Source organism: Ornithodoros turicata, chromosome 3 (assembly GCF_037126465.1).
Source record: "Ornithodoros turicata isolate Travis chromosome 3, ASM3712646v1, whole genome shotgun sequence".
In the NCBI taxonomy this organism is placed as follows: domain Eukaryota; kingdom Metazoa; phylum Arthropoda; class Arachnida; order Ixodida; family Argasidae; genus Ornithodoros; species Ornithodoros turicata.
In genome coordinates this window covers 69,113,706-69,133,629 of record NC_088203.1, presented here as the reverse complement: position 1 = coordinate 69,133,629, position 19,924 = coordinate 69,113,706, and the positions used below count along the sequence as shown (strand labels likewise).

The window sequence follows — 19,924 nt, the reverse complement described above, 5'->3', positions numbered from 1 at the left end:
CATGTACTGTATTTTAGTAAATTCTACAAAATTTTCCCCGGGTTCACAAAATTCTAATAGGATTTCGTTCACGTCCGCGCAAAGGCATAGATGTTTTGCCATGGTCTTTTCCTCATTAAAAGAGCGAGTGCAACGTTCGCATACGAAACGCATGTTTTTTCTCGTCAACAAATGCTCGAGGGACTTAATTCCGAAAAAATGCTCATCAACCTCCAATAAGTTCATTTTCTTTCGCTTTCAAGTTTTGCGGGTCGTGACACGTGCACTCCCTGATCGCCGTATGCGTACACGTACACAGATATCCTATTTTTCTCTTCGAACTCGTCCAGATCAGCGAATGAAACAGGGACCAGTACTCTGTTGCATAACTTTCATAATTTTTCCATCGGTTCCTTTCCTGTGGGTGCAAGAGGGCGAGCGTGTTGTATTTAAAGCACTCGCCCTCCTTACGCTCTGGTAAAGGGACATTCGTTAGGACATTCCTACGACTAGCCAAATTAGTGGGAAGTACCCCATTGCACCCGAATTCTTTAGTTTTCACAGAGGAAATACACATTTGAACTTTTTGGACGTCAGTGGATACAAACCCACTACCTTTGCGCTGGTAATTTTCAATGCGCCCGGTGGACTCCTGAATCACGTCCATCACTGATATCCATCATGAATCGTCCATTTGCGATAGCTTCGTCGCTGTGGACTTCGCGAGCAAGTGCCATAAAATGAGCTATGTGTGCAGTTATATCCCCTCGATTTTCTTTCATCATTAGAACGTCAGAACAAATGCAAAACCTAAAGGGTATTCTTTGCGCTCGCAAAATAGCAATTATATTGTGGAGGTGGTTCATTAAATATTGTCGCAAGTCCTCTACTCCCTGATCGTGAACAGATGCCAATAGCACAAACTCTTTAACGATACCTCGAAATGCTCTATCAGTTTGAAAGAAAAGCAGGAATGAATTGTCCACATAGGGATGTGATCGCTCGACATGAGCATGCAATGTGCCAGGCAGTGGCGTAGCCAGACCTCCAAGGTAGGGGGGGCTCGATACGAAAACTCGCCCTACTCCCCCCCCCCCCCCCACCGCTGATCGTGGGCGCGACAACATACACATACTCGTGCACGCCGCAAAATGCGGTTAAAAAAAACAGAACGAAAATAATTGTTTTGGACGTGCACAATACGATTACACGTATAGGCTGTCATGTCCAATGAGGTGGTGTTACGAGATTGGAAGGATTTTGAAAAGCTCATACTTTGAAAACCATTCAAGAGTGCTGCTTGGACGCCATGAACTGTAAGAACTTTCGCGATCGTCACACTGTCACCCCCATATATATATATTATTTTCTCCTCGGATTTGCACGATTTCCGTGGGTCGGTCCGTGGCAGGTAGGGGGGGCTCGAGCCCCCCCTAGCCCCCCCGTGGCTACGCCACTGGTGCCAGGTGAAATGTCTGGAGAAGATGGTGAATTCTGAGATGATGAGCCATTGGAAAATGGGTCATCATCCCCGATATCATGAGGATCAAAAAGCAGAACACGCATCTAGGCACTGAAAAAAAAAGAAGAAACACTAAGAAAACGTGCACCACAGAGCGTGGATGAAAAATACTTCCGAACTTCCACACTCCTGAAGTGATGCGAAGACTGCTGGCTCTTTACACATTCTTCCCACTTATATAGCGGCGACCTCGCTGCATGCCCCAACATGCACGTGTGCGGGGAGTCGTCATAGCCTAAAAATAACTTGCTCTGCATGTTCAAGGTCGCAGATTGCCCCTGGCTTTATATAATGCTCCCTCCGCCTACGCCATTGCCGCACCTGAGCGCAAAGTTCGTTCTCATCACATGTGATTCCAATATGCAAGTTGCTTCCATGAGCAGGCACACAACCATCCCTTTTTTGTTCACAGTGGCTGCGGAATTTCAATAATATTACTTAAATGAAACAAATTGCAGTGAAATGCAGATTCATCTCAGACACGAATTTCTACCCTCAGCGTTAAACCCTCACATACCAGCATTTCTGCTCGAATAGCAAAATAGCTGGGACTTCAAAAATTAAACACATACTAACAAATACCATCAACTGACAAAACACACCCATTTCTGCTATCAGAAAATTATTGCGTAATGCGATACACACAACTGCATTGTCCCTGCATAAAGAAAGCACAGGACAAGGGTACACAAATTCACTTATGCGATGAGGGAAAAGGCTTCAGGAGGGAAAAGGAAAAAGATCTCAGGAATAATCGCAGAGTCACGGGACATCGCTACGCGGCTAACACAAGATAACAGCAAGATAATAGCGGCGGGTAAAATTGCAACACTGCTAAACAAGCCCCAACATGCCATGATGACGTCACAAACCAGGAGAAAAGCACACATGCGCGCGCGCACACAGCAGCTCAGGAATGCACAAGGAGACGTGCTTTATAGGAATCTCTACTCCTGGCTCCAGATACTACCATTTCTGCTCAAATACCCACAACTGCAAGATTAAAGGGACTATGAAATTTCCCGAACCCCCATACTTTTTTTCGCTGGAAACTGTTTTTCCCGCCGAGGAACTGATATGCCACAAATTTTTCTGGCCGAAATCGCTCCACCCTGCGAGGAGCGCGCGCTCAAAATGTCTCTTCCGTGTTCCTCCTCTCCCGCGCATATTTCCCTGTCGATGGTGTAACTGTACGGTCGCACTTCGGTTCCCCGTTACGTCACCGGTGTTGCACAATGGCAAGTAATGCCGCGAGCTCGCGCTGTGGCTGCCGCCACTGCCGAAATCTGCCGATCGCGCGAAAGCTGCTGTCATGGAGATTTCCACTCCCGATGAACGCATACGCGGGATCCTACGGCGCATGCTCCTGGCGGGATTCCTCGGCTCGGCAATACGTCACGATGACGTGTTGCTGAGCCGGCCGTGGTCGCGTCAAGTTGCCCGTTGTGTCTCCGCTCGGCAGCTCGCCACGGCGCGGCGCTAGCTGTCCTCTCCCGCGCACGTTCTCCCGTAGATGGTGTAACTGTACGGAGCGCACTTCTGTGCCCCGTTACGTCACCGGTGTTGCGCAATGGCAAGTAATGCTGCGAGCTGTCGAGTGTCGCCGTCCAGTCACACATAGAAGGTCACAAGGTCTCTGGGCGCGTCTGAGGGTTGAAGTTGAGGCATTACGTTTTCTTGGTTGGAGGTGTTCGGATAACACGCTATAATGAACTGCTTTTTGGGTGTGAATCGTTTGCTACGGTTGAGCTGGCAAGTATGACATGTGAGATGTACTTTTTCATCGAATGTATTCGTCCTCTGCTCTGCGGCCGTTCACAACAAGGAACTCAAGTACCTCCGTGGCTGTGAGAGTTTTGCTGACGAGTTACGTGGGGCTCTAGCGATTGACCGCAACGTGTAGTGGTTGTATCGCCGTCGCCAATGGAAAGTGTCTGGTGGTTGCTTGGCATTGCAGTTATATTTACGTCAGTTGCAGTTATGTTTACGTGTTGGCAATCTGACAACACAGGAAGTGCTTTGTGAAGTGCGACTGTGATATTTGGAAGATGCCCCCTTTGTCGCTTGATTTGTTTGCACGAATTATCGTAAAAGACTGGGTGGTCTAAGGGTCTAATGTTTTATTTTACTTTGTTTCAACTTGTGTTCTTCGTCATCATTACTGTTATTATTCAAAGCAGCTTCGTGCCCTCAGGCGATTTTGATTTACTCTGCATTTATTGTTCTACAGATGGCTGTATTTCCTTCCGTCGAAGGACTTCTTGTTCGCCTAAGATTATGTTTATGCAAGAATTTATTTATGAGCACGTCACGTATACTGTATTCAATGTTGAGCACGTCGTAAATCTGAACATTTAGCATTACTAACCATCATGCCTACAAACACTCAGCTGTAGCGTATTGTGTAAGAGTATTCTGCACATCATATTTATTTCTGATAAGTGTTTGTCGTTTAACAAATTTATTGTTTAACCGGGTTTCCAATACTGTGTAATACATCCATAACCCTAAGACTGGGGGACATAATCTCACGAAACAAGTTCGCCTACTTCATTACCCTCTTATATTATTGTGTTAGGTAAGCTTGAAGTCACCAGTTGAGGTAACTGGAAAGAAGCAAAAACCCCCAGTACTGACGTAGCATGTCCAATATTTTGCAATTAGAAAAACGACAAGTAATTGGTACTATTTCAAGTAAACCGCTTGTTGGTCTTCTGGCGGAAATCTGTTTGCTTTGTGAAAGAACTGTTCCATTTGCCACTGGGACAGAGTCCTCGCTATGCAGGCTCCTCCGAGGGTGTGGGCGCACTTGTATGTGCGTCAAGGACGGGGGCATAAGGCTCAAACAGCTGTCGACATTAAGCTAAATAGTACAATAACTAAGACCTAACATCTACATAAACACATTATATGCTATACACGCATAATTTTTATTTTTAATAGAACACAGGATATGTTCTATTTTACACTGTCACACAGCTCATCAAACAACTGTATTGGAACCAGTGTTACCAGCAAATAAGGGCTGAAGTAGCTGCACGGCCTTGCAGGATGCCCAGAGCAAGTTGAACTGGATGAACACAGCAGTACACCACTGGTATGATAATGGTTGGTAGGGTTATTTTTTGGTAATGTGAAACAAAGCGCAGAGTTGTAGCAGGAACAAAATCTCATGAGGACATAGTGCATCAAAGGTAGGTCCCTTTAATTTAGAGGTGACCTGCAGAGCACTTGCTGGAGTTGTCCTGGTATGTTACCCTGGTGAAAGACTTCAGCTGCCATACACATGGGCTGCCCTGATTTGAGTGAAGAAAATAACACAGTATTCAACTCCAGTTCGGGTGAATGCAAATGATGTAATGTAACTGAGCAATGATTATAAGATAAGAAGTGTAAACAAGAAAATGTCCCCCTCAATATCATATTTGTGCACATGATAAAGCAAACTGTAAATCAAATAACAAAAAAGGTAAAAAAAAACTTGAGAACAATATACAGAGCCCGAATGGTAGGCAAGACACTGCATTAAAGAGGAATCTGGAAAGAGGGTGCACAGCATTTGTCTGCTCTGAATAGTGGGTTACAATGATCATGCTGTCTCACCTAAGAGGTTTCAGCCTCCGCTGAGGAAGTCACCTGTAAACATGAAAGCAGATGAGTGAAGAGAAAATAACGGATACATATGTTCAACATATTACATAAATTTCTGTTGAAGTATGGTTTCTAAGATCATGCTAAACGAAGTGTACTTTTATCAACAGTGCACCACTGAGTTTAGGGAGTAGATTCGGTAACTTCTTTTTTTTTTACTCTCTCTGTGCGGTAAGCGGCGGCAAGGTTCAGAGTCACGCAGATGAGAGTTAATCCACTCACGCAATCCTAAAATCTATGATAGGATTTAAAACCACACGGACTGAGAAACCTTTAGCCCCAATAACGAAAAATACTCACACCTTTGCGCCGTTTAGGTGGATGTTCTTTTCCCGATGTGGACAGGTGATGGTGCTACACCTTGGTTCAGACAACACTGAGCTCGTTGTCCAGTACGTTGAAGAGGTTCAGCGTACCCTTCGTAAATTCGATCATGCAAATGTCCGCTACAAACACAATCAGTCGATGGCACCACATCGTCTTTCCACTCCGGCGGTCCGATTGCTTCGTGGCATCAAAAGCTGTCCGTCTCGTCACTGGGAAGCATGAGACATTGGATACCAGGCGAATATTGACGTAAATTAAGGCAACCAACTATCCAACATCGTCTCGGCATGTCGACGAAAACCACAGGATGCGACTATGCGACTGCGATAGACTGCGACCACCGCGCGGAAGCTGCCGTCATGGAGATTTCCATTCCCGATGAACGCATACGCGGGATCCTACGGCGCATGCTCCTGGCGGGATCCTTCGGCTCGGCATCACGTCACGATGACGTGTTGCCGAGCCGGCCGTGGTCCCGTCAAGTTGCCCGCTGTGTCTCCGCTCGGCAGCTCGCCACGGCGCGGCGCCAGCTGTCCTCCCTTCACCGCTCCGTTTAAATTCGCTCCCGAGAATACTCCTCGCATGATGAAAGTAAAATTTTGGTTCTAGACTCGGAAAAAGGTTTTCTTTCTGATGAAAACGAGAAAAAAATTATTTCATAGTTCCTTTAAGCACTGCTTACTTCCTACTACTAAAAGAGCCATGAAAAATTACACGCACTTGTGCTTGAATAGCTATAAGAGAAAAAATAAAATAACGAGGCACACGCTAATAAACTGTGACAAAGACACCCGTTTCTGCTATCAGATAATTATTGCATAATGCCAAATACACAATTGCATTGTCCCTGCGTGAAGAAAGCACAGGACAAGGGTACACAAATCGAATTGGGAAAATCACTTCTACTCGCGCAGCATAATACGATATACGCTGAATTTTTTTACGGGTGAAAATTGCAATAAGAAGGCACTGCTATGCAAGTGCAACAACCCTTATTTTTATACCAACATTTCATGCAATGCCAGATAAATTTATCACTCGAGTCACACGAGAAGGCATACACAAAGTACTTACTGGTTAAGTGGGGTCACAGCTGCACAAACACAAACACTCACTAAGGTTTTTCATACACACAACACAGACACAACGAGCGACAGTGAAAAATAAGGAATTACACGCACTTCTGCTCCAATAGCAAAGTGTCAAGCATGACAAAACACATTTTCTACCACCAGAAAATTATTAATCAGAATAATACAATATTCGCTGAAATTAAGCTTGTGTGGCAAAACACACAACCTGAGGAACATTCACTTCTGCTTCGTTAATTTGTTATACAGGCGTGAGCGATTCGATAAGAATAAAGCACGCTGCTTGGAGAAAGCCTATACATCATGTGTAGCTCACCCTACTCTATTGAAAATGCGATAAAACTTATTTTCAAACAAAAATTTCTCACAGTAGGCATAATATGGGGTAATATCGACAATATCACTAAAAGCCAAAAACACAAGGAACCTACTTGTCAAGTGGGGTACCTGGTTCAGAAAAGCGGGCGCGCGCGCACACACACACACACACAGACACACACACTCACATTTTCACTCTCACAAACACAAAGTCTATTCACAACCACATAAATTCATATTATTCCTCACGTCAATAACTATCCAACCAGCGTCAAAACGGGGGGAACGCACATATGCGAATGCGAAGCAATAGGCCTTTCCGCCGTATGTAATACGATATCGCCAGTCGGCCGTCGCAAAACAAAAAAGAAACACAGCATCGCAGGAACGCATGTTGTCTAAAGAAAAACGGCTTCATGCTTTTTGTGCAGCAATTATAATACAGAAGGGGATTCATTTCTTTGTACTTTTGTTTGCTTGCATATGAATATTTCACAAGAAATACTGCAGAGTGTGCAGTGGTCACACTCCGGGGCGTCCTCACGCCGCAACAAATACCCGTGAGTAAGGAATGTATGACCCAACCTTAGCCGACAATGTACCACCTCATGCAGACGGTTTGGAAGTGGAGATGAGTTTCTCCCTAGATTAGGCTTGACAGAATGTAACTTATTTTTATCCTGCGTGTCCCAAAATATCTGCCACTGATCATTGATGACGTTTCTTAATGCCCGTCTAATATCCTGGATCGGGGCCTCAAGAGGGGTTATATCTTCAGTCAGTGCACTTGTGGCAACACTATCAGCTCTCTCATCACCAGGTATCCCGACATGGCTGGGTACCCAGCAGAACATCAGATTGTAAGACCTCTCCGAGATCATACTCGCTAAACACCTCGCATGGTGAACAAGCAAGTCCTTAGTTGGGTGCAAGTTGCAAATGGCTTGCAGTGAGCTCAGAGAATCTTTATATACTACAGATGATGTAATTTCATTGTGCAATATGTACTTGAGTGCTAAAATTATCGCATACATTTCTGCGGTAAAAATGGACATGCTGGTTCTGAGACGGTGTGAGCTCGTGTGTGAACCCGTAACCATGGCGCACGAAACCCCTGTGCTGGTTTTTGAACCGTCAGTGTAAAACTCTGTGCTTGCTGAAGCTTTCTCTAAGATGAAGGAATTCTTGTAACAAAACAGCGTGTGAAGTGTCAGATCTCTTGAATTTTGTTAGTGACTTGTTGAAACTTGGAGGTGGTTGCCATGGAGGCAGCATTTGGTTAAATTCCATGACCTTGTAATCGTATTCAGCAAAGTTGCATCGTTTAACTTCCTGAGAGGTGCGCATACAAAAAGGAAGTGATTGTGACGGTTGTTGCTTGTATTGAGTGTCCTGCACACATTCGAGCGCTGGATGTTGGGGGTAACACCGAACCCTAAGTGATGGCGCTAAGAAAAAACCTCCGTCTTGCGAGTGACCAGTGGTTCGACTCGGCATACAAACTCTCCACTGGCGATGTTCTGAATGCACCAAGGACCAAGCGTAGTCCCTGGTGATGTATCGGATCGAGTATCTTCAAAGCAGTTGGTCGAGCCAACCCATAAACAGCACATCCATAGTTCAGTCTAGAATGGACAGTGGAGATGTAGATGCGGTTCAGTACTTCGCGATCTGCCCCCCAGGACCGGTGTGAAAGTACCTTTAGAATGCTAAGGGATTTAATGCACTTATTCTTGAGTTGTTTCATGTGTGGAAGAAATGTCAGTTTTTTGTCAAAGATGAGCCCGAGAAATTTGTGCTCAGGCTGTACATTAATTGGGTGGCTGCGCAACTTCAAAGCTGGCTCAGGGAAAACTCCCCGAAGCCTCGAAAAGTGGACACAGACAGTCTTTTCAAGAGAGAACTGGAAGCCATTTTCATTTGACCACTTCACTAACCTGTTGATTGCCAGCTGGAGCTGGCGCTCGCATGCAAACACATTTCAAGAGCAATAGGAAATCTGCACGTCATCAACGTACAACGAGTACTTAATTGAAGGAGGAATTACTTTTGCTATTGAGTTCATTTTCGCGATAAAGAGCGTGACACTTAGAACTGACCCCTGTGGGACACCATTCTCCTGTACAAATGGTCGGGACAGTGTTGTTCCCACCTGGACTCTGAAGGTTCTCCCTTCAAGGAAGTTCAAAATACAGCGCAGCATGCGACCGCGAAGTCCCATTGCATACAAGTCTCGAACAATACCGTAGCGCCATGTGGTGTCATAGGCCTTGTGCAGGTCAAAAAATACACTGACACAATGCCTACTTCTTACAAAAGCCTCCCTAATTGTTGTTTCAAGGCGCAAAAGCTGGTCCGTTGTCGACCGTGCAGCCCTAAAGCCACATTGGTATCAATCCAAGCAGTTATTTTCCTCTAAAAAATATATGAGGCGGTTGTTGACCATGCGTTCAAAAGTTTTTCCCAAACAACTTGTGAGCGCTATGGGCCTATAGCTATATGGATCTGATGAATCCTTTCCTGGCTTCCACAGCGGGATTATGGTCGCTACTTTCCAACCAGAAGGAAGTGATCCTTCTCGTCATACGGTGTTGAAGAAATCTAAAACACATTCTAACGAGGAATTGGATAGGTTTTCTAGCATGCTGTATGTCACACGACCTGGACCTGGTGCAGTAACCTTTCTGCATGATAGGGCCCTCAGCAGTTCTGTCATTGTAAATAAGGAGTTATAACTGTACCCATTGCCAGATCCAGGGGAGATGGTCTGCTTCTTAAGGAAGTCAGCGCTATGATGTGAAGAGCTCGATATGCTCTGAAAGTGTTCTCCAAGGGCGTCTGCCTGTTCTTGCACGTTTTGGCACACAACGCCATTTACTTGTAGTAGAGGAACAGAAAAACTAGCATAATCGCCCTTTACTTTTCGGAGCCTGTCCCAAATTACCTTTGAAGGTGTGTGGTTATTCAGACTTGAGACAAAATCCTTCCACGACGCTTTTTTGGCTTGGCGCCGTGTCCAACGGGCTTTAGCCCTAGCCTTTTTAAACCGGATTAGGTTTGTTGTGGTTGGATATTTGCGAAAGATACTCCATGCCCGATTTTGCTCCTTCCGCGTATCCTTGCAGTCGGTGTTCCACCAAGGCTTGAAGCGCTTTGGCAGGTTCCCAGACGTTTGTGGAATGGATAGAACAGCTGCATTTATGATCGCATCAGTGACCACTCTGTTTGCTTCTTCAATATCTCCTCTCTGAAGAGACAGAGATGACAAATCGACTGTTTTCTTAAAATTACTCCAGTCCGCGCGGTAAAGGTTCCATCGAGGCGGTCGTGTTCTTAAGCTACTTGTTGGACCAAGAAATCTAAGTACAACTCGAAAATGGTCGCTACCGCGAGGGTTTGCTTGCACATCCCAATTGACATTATAATACAGAGAGGGGCTGCACAAAGAAATATCTAGGGGTGAAAATGTCTGAGTGGCAGAATTTATGTACGTTGGGAGACCAGTGTTCAAAAGGCAGAGCTGCTTTGAAAGTAAAACCCTTTCAATTAGCTTGCCACGACTGTCGAGCCTTGAGCTGCCCCACAGCGGATTATGGGCATTAAGGTCCCCGAGAATCATGAAGGGCTGAGGAAGCTGATCACATAACTGTTCAAACTCTGCTTGGTCTACGTTTTCTGCTGGCGGTAAGTACAGAGAGCAGACAGTTCGACCTGTCGACCTGTTCGAGACATACTTGAGCGGCAACAGCCTCTAGGTTCGTTACCAGGGGTACGGCCCTTGCAGGTACAGACTGCAAGACAACGACAGCCACACCTCCCGATGCGCGCGCGCACCCTAAACGATCCTGTCTGAATACGGTGTATCTTCGAAAGGGGTTTATGCTTTGTGGGTGTAAATTTGTCTCCTGTAAGCAAAAACAAACCGCCCTATGTTCCTTGAAGAGGTCTTTTATGTCATCGACATTGGCAATAAGACCCCGACAGTTCCAGTGGAGAATTGTTTGGCCCATAACGTACGAAAGAAAGAGAAAAAAGATTAAATCTAAGTACCTCGAAGCAGATGACTGTGCTTTCATTTCCTACTTTTTTGGCGCAGTTATTTTCTGTCGAGGGGTTTTCTTCCTGGCCTCTGCCAGTTCCTTGTCAGAGATGTCTGGGAGCGAACCACTCCCAGACAAACCCTTGACATTCTTTTTCTGTGATTGTGAGCTCGTGCTCACGAATGAGCGTTCCGAGCCCGAGTCATCGTCACAATCCTTTTTTTTTTTTTTTTTGATTGGGTGTTAGCGCCGCGAAGCAACTGGGGCTATGAGCGACGTACAGATGTGGACAGACGGAGAGAGGATAGCAGGAAGGAGTGGGGGACAGGGGGGTTAGTATGCGTCCTGGGCCGACTTCAGGGGGAACTGTGCCGACATTCGTCTGGAAAGTCTTCGGAAAACCCAGGGAAAACCTCAGACAGCACAGCCGGCGGTAGGATTCGAACCCACCACCTCCCAGTCTTCAGCACGACCTTGGTTACCACCAACGAGCGGACGCCTTAGCCCACTCGGCCATGCCGCTGGTCGTCACAATCCATAGAGATTTTCTCCACGGAGGACGATGACAGTTGTGACACCACATCTTGAGGTGGCGTCATGGATGTAGTTGGTAAGACAGTGGGTGTGATGTCAGTTTGCGTTTTGGTGGATTGTACCTGTGTTTGTGTTGCGCGTGTTATCATTCTTGGTTTCTCCTTAGCCTTGTCTGCATAAGGTTTGTTTTCGAACAAAAATGGTGATGCCCTTTTTCTTGCCTCAATGTAACTTATATTAAGTGTCACTTTCAGATGTAGAACCTCTTTTTCGGCTTTCCATTTTGGACAAGACCGAGAATAAGAGTGGTGGTTCTCAGAACAATTGACACAATGTTCGGCCCGATCACATTCCTTGGTTTCGTGTCCCTCCTGCCCACAACGTGCTCAGCAGGGGCGGCCTGTACATGCACCTGCAGCGTGTCCAAAGCGGTTGCACTTAAAGCAACGAAGAGGGTTGGGTATGTAAGGCCTAACGTCAGTTGTTAGGTACCCCACCTTAAGCTTCTCTGGTAGCATTTGTGTGCCAAACGTAAGTATAACGTTCCTAGTGGTGATATATTCGTTGTTTCGTCTGATTTTTATCTTGCGGACATCTATAACTTTTTGGTCTTTCAAGTTTATCAGAATATCTTCACCTGGCACATCGATCAGTTCAGACAGGGAAATGACGCCTCGGCATGTATTCAGGGTCTTATGTAGAGACGCGGAGATCTTGTGCCCCATCATCTCTGTCGCGTTCAGAATAGTGTTGCTATCCCTTTCGGACACACATTTGAGCAGTAAGTCGACAGACCTCATGCGTTTGATCTATGTCACATTTTTTGAGAGTGATGCAACCGCTTTTTCGATGAAAAAGGGCGACATTTTACCTAAAGGGGTGGGCTCAGGGCCAGCACTAGTCAAGACAATGAACTTTGGTGTGTTGTTTGGCGTGTTCAATAGCACAGTTTGTAAGCCATCGGTGCGAGGGCGCTTACCGCCCGCAATCAAAGATTTAGAAGAAGATTTTTTCCCCATGCGGTATTTAGAGCTGGACGATCCAAACTGTCTCCCACACTTCACGTCCATACATGTGGGAAGGTCCCGGAGTTACTGAAAACCCATCGGCCGGGGCTTGACCAAAACCCCGACCGCCTCCGTTCATGGTTTCTCTCCCTTCACCTCTCATCCCCTCGGCACGGTAGGTAACATCTTGGGACTGGGGGCTGGGGTCCGTGGTGGCGCCACTCACCAAACACCAGCCGAAGCCGGTGCCCCCTGCGGGGCATACTACCATTCACTAAATAGGGGAGTCACTAATGATTCAAATAAGATCAAATATCATTCCATCATCATTGATTGCAAACTTCACTCATAAGGAAGTTTTAATTTTTGATGACTCGCACAAAGTAATGAGCTGCTGAGAACGACAAAAATAAATACAAAATTGCCTAGCCTTTGTTGCTGTTGCTGTTTAACACGACGAGATTGAGGCTGTTTGGTGTTTCTTATCAGGAAAATACGGTGCGCAGCAGTTGCTTATTCTTGCGTGAAGTTTGCAACCAATGATGATGGAACGATACTTGATCTTATTTCAATCAATAGTGACTCCCCTATTTAGTGAATGGCTTATGAACATATGAAAACTGGTTTGGTTTAAAAATGAGAGCTACAGCGTGTAGCGAATGCTGTTCTCCTCTTACACTCTGTAGTATTTCTTGTGAAATATTCATATGCAAGCAAACAAAAGTACAAAGAAATGAATCCCCTTCTGTATTATAATTGCTGCACAAAAAGCATGAAGCCGTTTTTCTTCTTGGATGTATAGACAACATGCGTTCCTGCGATGCTGTGTTTCTTTTCTGCTTTGCGACGGTCGACCTGCGATATCGTATTACATCTGGCGAGAAGGCCTATTGTTTCGCATTCGCATATGTGCGTTCCCCCCGTTTTGACGCTGGTTGGATAGTTATTGACGTGAGGAATAATATGAATTTATGTGGCTGTGAATAGACTTTGTGTTTGTGAGTGTGAAAATGTGAGTGTGTGTGTCTGTGTGTGTGCGCGCGCGCTTTTCTGAACCAGGGACCCCACTTGACAAGTAAGTTCCTTGTGTTTGACTTTTAGTGATATTGTCGATATTACCACATATTATGCCTACTGTGAGAAATTTTCGTTTGAAAAATAAGGTTTATCGCATTTTCAATAGAGTAGGGTGAGCTACACATGATGTATAGGCTTTCTCCAAGCAGCGTGCTTTATTCTTATCGAATCGCTCACGCCTGTATAACAAATTCATGAAGCAGAAGTGAATGTTCCTCAGGTTGTGTGTTTTGCCACACAAGCTTAATTTCAGCGAATATTGTATTATTCTGATTAATAATTTTCTGGTGGTAGAAAATGTGTTTTGTCATGCTTGACACTTTGCTATTCGAGCAGAAGTGCGTGTAATTTCTTATTTTTCACTGTCGCTCGTTGTGTCTATGTTGTGTGTGTGAAAAGCGTTAGTGAGTGTTTGTGTTTGTGCAGCTGGTGACCCCACTTAACCAGTAAGTACTTTCTGTATGCCTTTTCGTGTGACTCGAGTGATAAATTTATCTGGCATTGCATGAAATGTTGGTATAAAAATAAAGGTTGTTGCACTTGCATAGCAGTGCCTTCTTATTGCAATTTTCACCCGTAAAAAAATTCAGCGTATATCGTATTATGCTGTGCGAGTAGATTAGTGCGAGTAGTAGTGATTTTCCCAATTCGATTTGTGTACCCTTGTCCTGTGCTTTCTTCACGTAGGGACAATGCAATTGTGTATTTGGCATTTTGCAATAATTATGTGATAGCAGAAATGGGTGTCTTTGTCACAGTTTATTAGCGTGTGCCTCGTTATTTTATTTTTTTCTCTTATAGCTATTCAAGCACAAGTGCGTGTAATTTTTCATGGCTCTTTTCTTCTTTCACTACTTTTACTCAGAAGAAAGCCATTTGGTAAAGCTGAATTCATGAGGAGTGGGTTTGTTTGTTTGTTAGATGTCATTAGTCGCACGGTATGTTGAAGAAGTAAGTAGTGCTTAATCTTGCAGTTGTGGGTATTTGAGCAGAAATGCTAGAATCTGGAGCCAGGAGTAGAGATTCCTATAAAGCACGTCTCCTTGTGCATTCCTGAGCTGCTGTGTGCGCGCGCGCATGTGTGCTTTTTTCCTGGTTTGTGACGTCATCATGGCATGTTGGGGCTTGTTTAGTAGTGTTGCAATTTTACCCGCCGCTATTATCTTCTTGTTATCTTGTGTTAGCCGCGTAGCGATGTCCGGTGACTCTGCGATTATTCCTGAGGTCTTAAGCCTTTTCCCTCATCGCTTAAGTGAATTTGTGTACCCTTGTCCTGTGCTTTCTTTATGCAGGGACAATGCAGTTGTGTGTATCGCATTACGCAATAATTTTCTGATAATAGAAGTGGGTGTGTTTTGTCAGGCATGTCAGTCATGGTAGTTTGTTAGCATGTGTTTAATTTTTGAAGTCCTAGCTATTTTGCTATTCGAGCAGAAATGCTGGTATCTGAGGGTTTAACGCTGAGGGTAGAAACTCCTGTCTGAGATGAATCTGCATTTCACTGCAATTTGTTTCATTTAAGTAATATCATTGAAATTCCGCAGCCACTGTGAACAAAAAAGGGATGGTTGTGTGCCTGCTCATGGAAGCAACTTGCATATTGGAATGACATGTGATGAGAGCGAACTTTGCGCTCAGGTGCGGCAATGACGTAGGCGGAGGGAGCATTACATAAAGCCAAGGGCAATCTGCGACCTTGAACATGCAGAGCAAGTTATTTTTAGGCTATGACGACTCCCCGCACCCGTGCACGTCGGGGCATGCAGCGAGGTCGCCGTCATATTAGTGGGGAGGATGTGTAAAGAGGCAGCAGTCTTTGCATCGCTTCGGGAGTGTGGAAGTTCGAAGTATTTTTCATCCACGCTCTGTGGTGCACGTTTTCTTAGTGTTTCTTCTTTTTTTTCAGTGCCTAGATGCGTGTTCTGCTTTTCGATCCTCATGATATCGGGGATGATGAGCCATTTTCTAATGGCTCATCCTCGCTCGGGAGTGTGCGGAGCTCGCTTCAAAAGTAAGTATTTTTCATCCACGCTCTCTGCTGCACGTTTTCTTAGTGTTTCTTCTTTTTTTCAGTGCCTAGATGCGTGTTCTGCTTTTTTGATCCTCATGATATCGGGGATGATGAGCCATTGGAAGAGAATTCACCATCTTCTCCAGACATTTCACCTGGCACATTGCATGCTCACGTCGAGCGATCATATCCCTATGTGGATATTTCCTTCCTGCCTTTCTTTCAAACTGATAGCGCATTTCGAGGTATCAAAGCGTTTGTGCTAATGGCATCTGTTCACGATCAGGGAGTAGAGGGCTTGCGACAATATTTAATGAACCACCTCCACAATATAATTGCTATTTTGCGAGCGCAAAGAATACCCTTCAGGTTTTGCATTTGTTCTGACGTTCTAATGATGAAAGAAAATCGAGGGGATATAATTGCACACGTAGCTCATTTTATGCCGCTTGCTCGCGAAGTCCACAGCGACGGAGCTATCGCAAATACTTTGATGGACGTCATTCAGGAGCCCACCGGGCGCATTGAAAATTACCAGCGCGAGGGTAGTGGGTTTGTATCCACTGACGTCCAAAAAGTTCAAATGTGTATTTCCGCTATGAAAACTAAAAAAATTGGGTGCAATGGGGTACTTCCCACTAATTTGGCTAGTCGTAGGAATGTCCTAACGAATGTCCCTTTACCAGAGCGTAAGGAGGGCGAGTGCTTTAAAGGGAGTATCGCATCCATCTCGGTTGATTCCGAAACTTCAGTACCACAATATTTCTCAGTGCCCTCTGACAAGGGCAGCGAAAACCCCAAGTGAATAGGTCGCGTATATGCTGAGCAATCTAATGAAATACATCGAGAGAGCAGACGACGCATAATGAGGTCCCTCTCCACCGTCTCTCCACAACGCCTTGATAACGTCACGCTCAACAGCGCCAATGAGAGCGCTTCTTCCCGCACAGCTGATCGGTGGGGCCGCGGGGCATCTGGATGCGAGGCGGCCAGCAGACACCAAGCGTAATGTCGGAATCGTCGGAATACGAAAGTGACGTCGCGTCGCTTCCAAGCGATTCTGAGGACTACAGCTCCGAAGAAATTGTGCTCGACGACGACCCTTATTCCACAGACCCTCTACCACTTGACCCTGCTGCAGGTCGTGCTGCAGGTGAAGGTGCAGCCAGTGAAAGCGAGCCGTCCGATAGCGACGACACTTTCAGGTACGCCATATCCCGATCATATCATATCTCATGATAATTGTGCACTGTTAAGCATTTTGACATTTGTCCACTTGGAAATGACAGATGCCTCTGCACTCGCTGCAGTCATGTGGAACCCGATGAACGCCGGTGCTGCAGTTCTGTCGATCGGGTGTCGGCTGTCTGTGAGGGTGCCGGGGTCAATTGTATCACCGATCACCCACTCTTCAATGACATTTGTCTGCGGAGGGAGCTCCTGGTTGTTTATGCACCAGTGTTTTGCCGTGACGACCGTCGCATGCGTGTTCTCGAGCCATCTGACAATAGGTACTGTGTCTAAAACTTCTCATACGTCGTAAATGTCGTGATTTCGTGCCACTTTCGTTTCGAGCACATGGATGTGTGTTACTAAAAGTTTGCTGCTCTTAGTCAAGCAAATCAATATTTTGTCTCCTTTATTATTGTTTCACACAGACGTCTCCGATACAGCGCGTATTGCGCGTTCACAACATGGATTCATGGATACCTTGGGATAAGAAACCGAAGGCAGATTCCAGGATGTGCTGTTCGAATAATCAGGACGTTGTTCCCGTCAGTTTCATATACGGGATACTACGAGTAACACCAGGCATATCTCCCATGTGTCATATATTGTAACATACTTCACTTTTCATAACACCTTTCAAATTCAACTCGTGCAGCAGGGTGTTTGCTCTAATTAATGTGTCCAGAGGTTTTATCTAAAACGAGTGCTACTTTTGAGCTACCTCACCAAGAAACTGGAGCTGCTAGTGGAAGCATTACCTGTTTCTTACTGAAGAAACAGGTACTGCTTCACTAGCAGCACCTGTTTCTTAGTGAAGTAGCTGAAAAGTAGCGGTCGTTTCTCTTTTGTCGCTCGCTTTAAATATAATTTCTGGACACGTTAGAGCTTTAATTATATACGCTTTCATTTTAGGACTCATCAGTGTCATTGTTGTTTGCGCATGTTCATGTAAGGTGCTTTGCTATTAGAAGATGTAACTGTATACACAATTAAAACCTCCATGATCAAGAGAGAACTGATGTTCTGAGGCTGGAACAACATAGAAGGGACAATCACATACAAGGCCTCAAGTTGCCTAAGAAATTAACGATGAAAGATGGAAGTCACTGAAAAGGTTAGCCAGCTGTAGGACTCGAACCCACATCTTCTGGATTACCGGTCCAGGGCTCTACCAATTGAGCTAACACGCCTTCTCAGCGACTTCCAGGGTGCGTCATCTGAAGGGACAAACGAGTCACAGTAATCCAGAAGATGTGGGTTTGGGTCCTACAGCTGGCTAACCTTTTCAGTGACTTCCATCTTTCACCTCCATGATGTTTGCTTTCCATAACCACATATGGTGAAGAAATGTTGCAGAGCGAAGTCACAAATTATTGAGCAGGTCATACTGTACGTCATATATGTGCATGCACAGTTCCGAAGGTTTGGACCCTTTGTTTCACTTCAAGAGCAGTGTACAGACTTAGGTCACATACTGGAATGTGTAAACAATTTTCATTGAGAATCATTTGGAAGTACAAACCACAATGAGGACAAGTACTGGTGCAATACACATTTTGAATAGTCTATCCAGCTTCACCATAGCGAGGTTTCTTTTGTACGATGTTTTTCACCTATGTTTACAAAGAAAAAAAAACTTATGCTTTTTTTTCCTTTAGCCTGGATTTATGCTTTATTTCTAAATGGAGGGTAGAGTTATTGCCGGTGTGTGTATTGCCACAGTTTTGTGTATATGGAAGCTTTCTGAACCTGATACATATATTAAACATTTCGAACAAGAACTGATTGTATTTAGTACATTTTATTTCCTCATTCTTGCTATATTTTCAGTTGCTATGTAGGGAGCTGGCATTATGGTTCATGTTGACAGGATGGTAACAGGTTCTTTTCTTCCATACGAGCAGTACGAGCTCGATGTGCTGAAAAAAGTAAAAACACAAATTTAAGACAAAGATAAAAAACTTACCATCATATGCATATCGGAGCCCGATACCACCATATTCTTGAATCCTTAGTGTGTCCTCTGTGCGCTGAAATTGTAACTGGAATTCCAATAAAAGTCACACAGGTGCGCATATGGTTCGTTAGATGCTATTAATAGCCACAGAAGGAATTTAAAAAAAAAGCAGTTCATTTGAATCAGCAACACAATTCAGAAAAGTGTATGCAGCTGGACCAAAAACAATAATGTGCACTTTGGTGGGTTCATAACGCAACGCTTGTCTCTGCATAAACCTTGTGGTGGCCCTGAAAAGGGCCTTTTTTTAGCTTAGTTTCAACGTTCAGTGTGTGATGCAGGTGGGAGCCTCATTTCTGGAACCTAAAAATAAAAATTCACAATATATAACAACATCAAGCCATGACAGTATGTGAGCAATATATGGTAGGAAAAGTGTGCACAAACCTTGCCTGATGCTTCACGACTGCTTCTGTAAGGCTTGGCCTCTCACCATATGTTGATGACCGAGTTGGCAGAGCTGCCACAGCTCCAGACTCCCTTCTGTGCTCCTGAATGCGTGTCAGCACCTCAGCAGTCAAGGCTGATGGCCTATCCAATAAGAAGATGGGAGTTGGCACGAAAACTATCTGATCAATGCACTGAAAATTGCCCTGCTCCCCATTGAACGGGATGTTTGATGAGACACTCACAGCTGAATAATTCAAAAATAGGTAATGGTGAAGCAAGGTGTTTATGGACAGAGGGATATTCGTTGCCCAATGATCTGACATTAATACTAGATTTGAATATTTGATCTCACTGTGGAACTCAATATTTGTAACATGTACAGTGGATTTCAGGAAGGTTCCTTTCCCATATTACTCCTATCTCACTTGTCTGAAAGTTGCGAAGGCACGGTTTCACCAACGTCAATTTACATTTCAACCAAGATCTCTGGTCCCTTAACTTGAATTTAACACATAACTGTTCATCACTAAAAAGAGTCATTGTCACTGAAACGTTCATCACATGACCATCTAGCATTTGTAAAGAAAGAATTGTGTGTTAACTTTACGTTTTAGCAACCCTTGATCTCGGTTCAAAGTTACCCAGCGTTGGTGTAACTGGGCAGTGTGGTAATTTGTTGGCAAATAAATAAAACTAAAACTCAACGACTGCAACATAGATTCATTCATGA

At 44.8% G+C, this 19,924-nt stretch overlaps 1 long non-coding RNA gene across 1 annotated transcript; it reads right to left on the bottom strand.

The window, feature by feature from the left end:
• Nucleotides 1–18,926: 18,926 nt before the first annotated feature.
• Nucleotides 18,927–19,253, bottom strand: LOC135387257 (uncharacterized). Its single transcript, XR_010420988.1, has 2 exons — nucleotides 19,192–19,253; nucleotides 18,927–19,107 (listed from the first exon to the last, which is right to left on the bottom strand). It is a non-coding gene; the product is annotated as an uncharacterized LOC135387257 (long non-coding RNA).
• Between the last annotated feature and the right edge of the window lie 671 nt (nucleotides 19,254–19,924).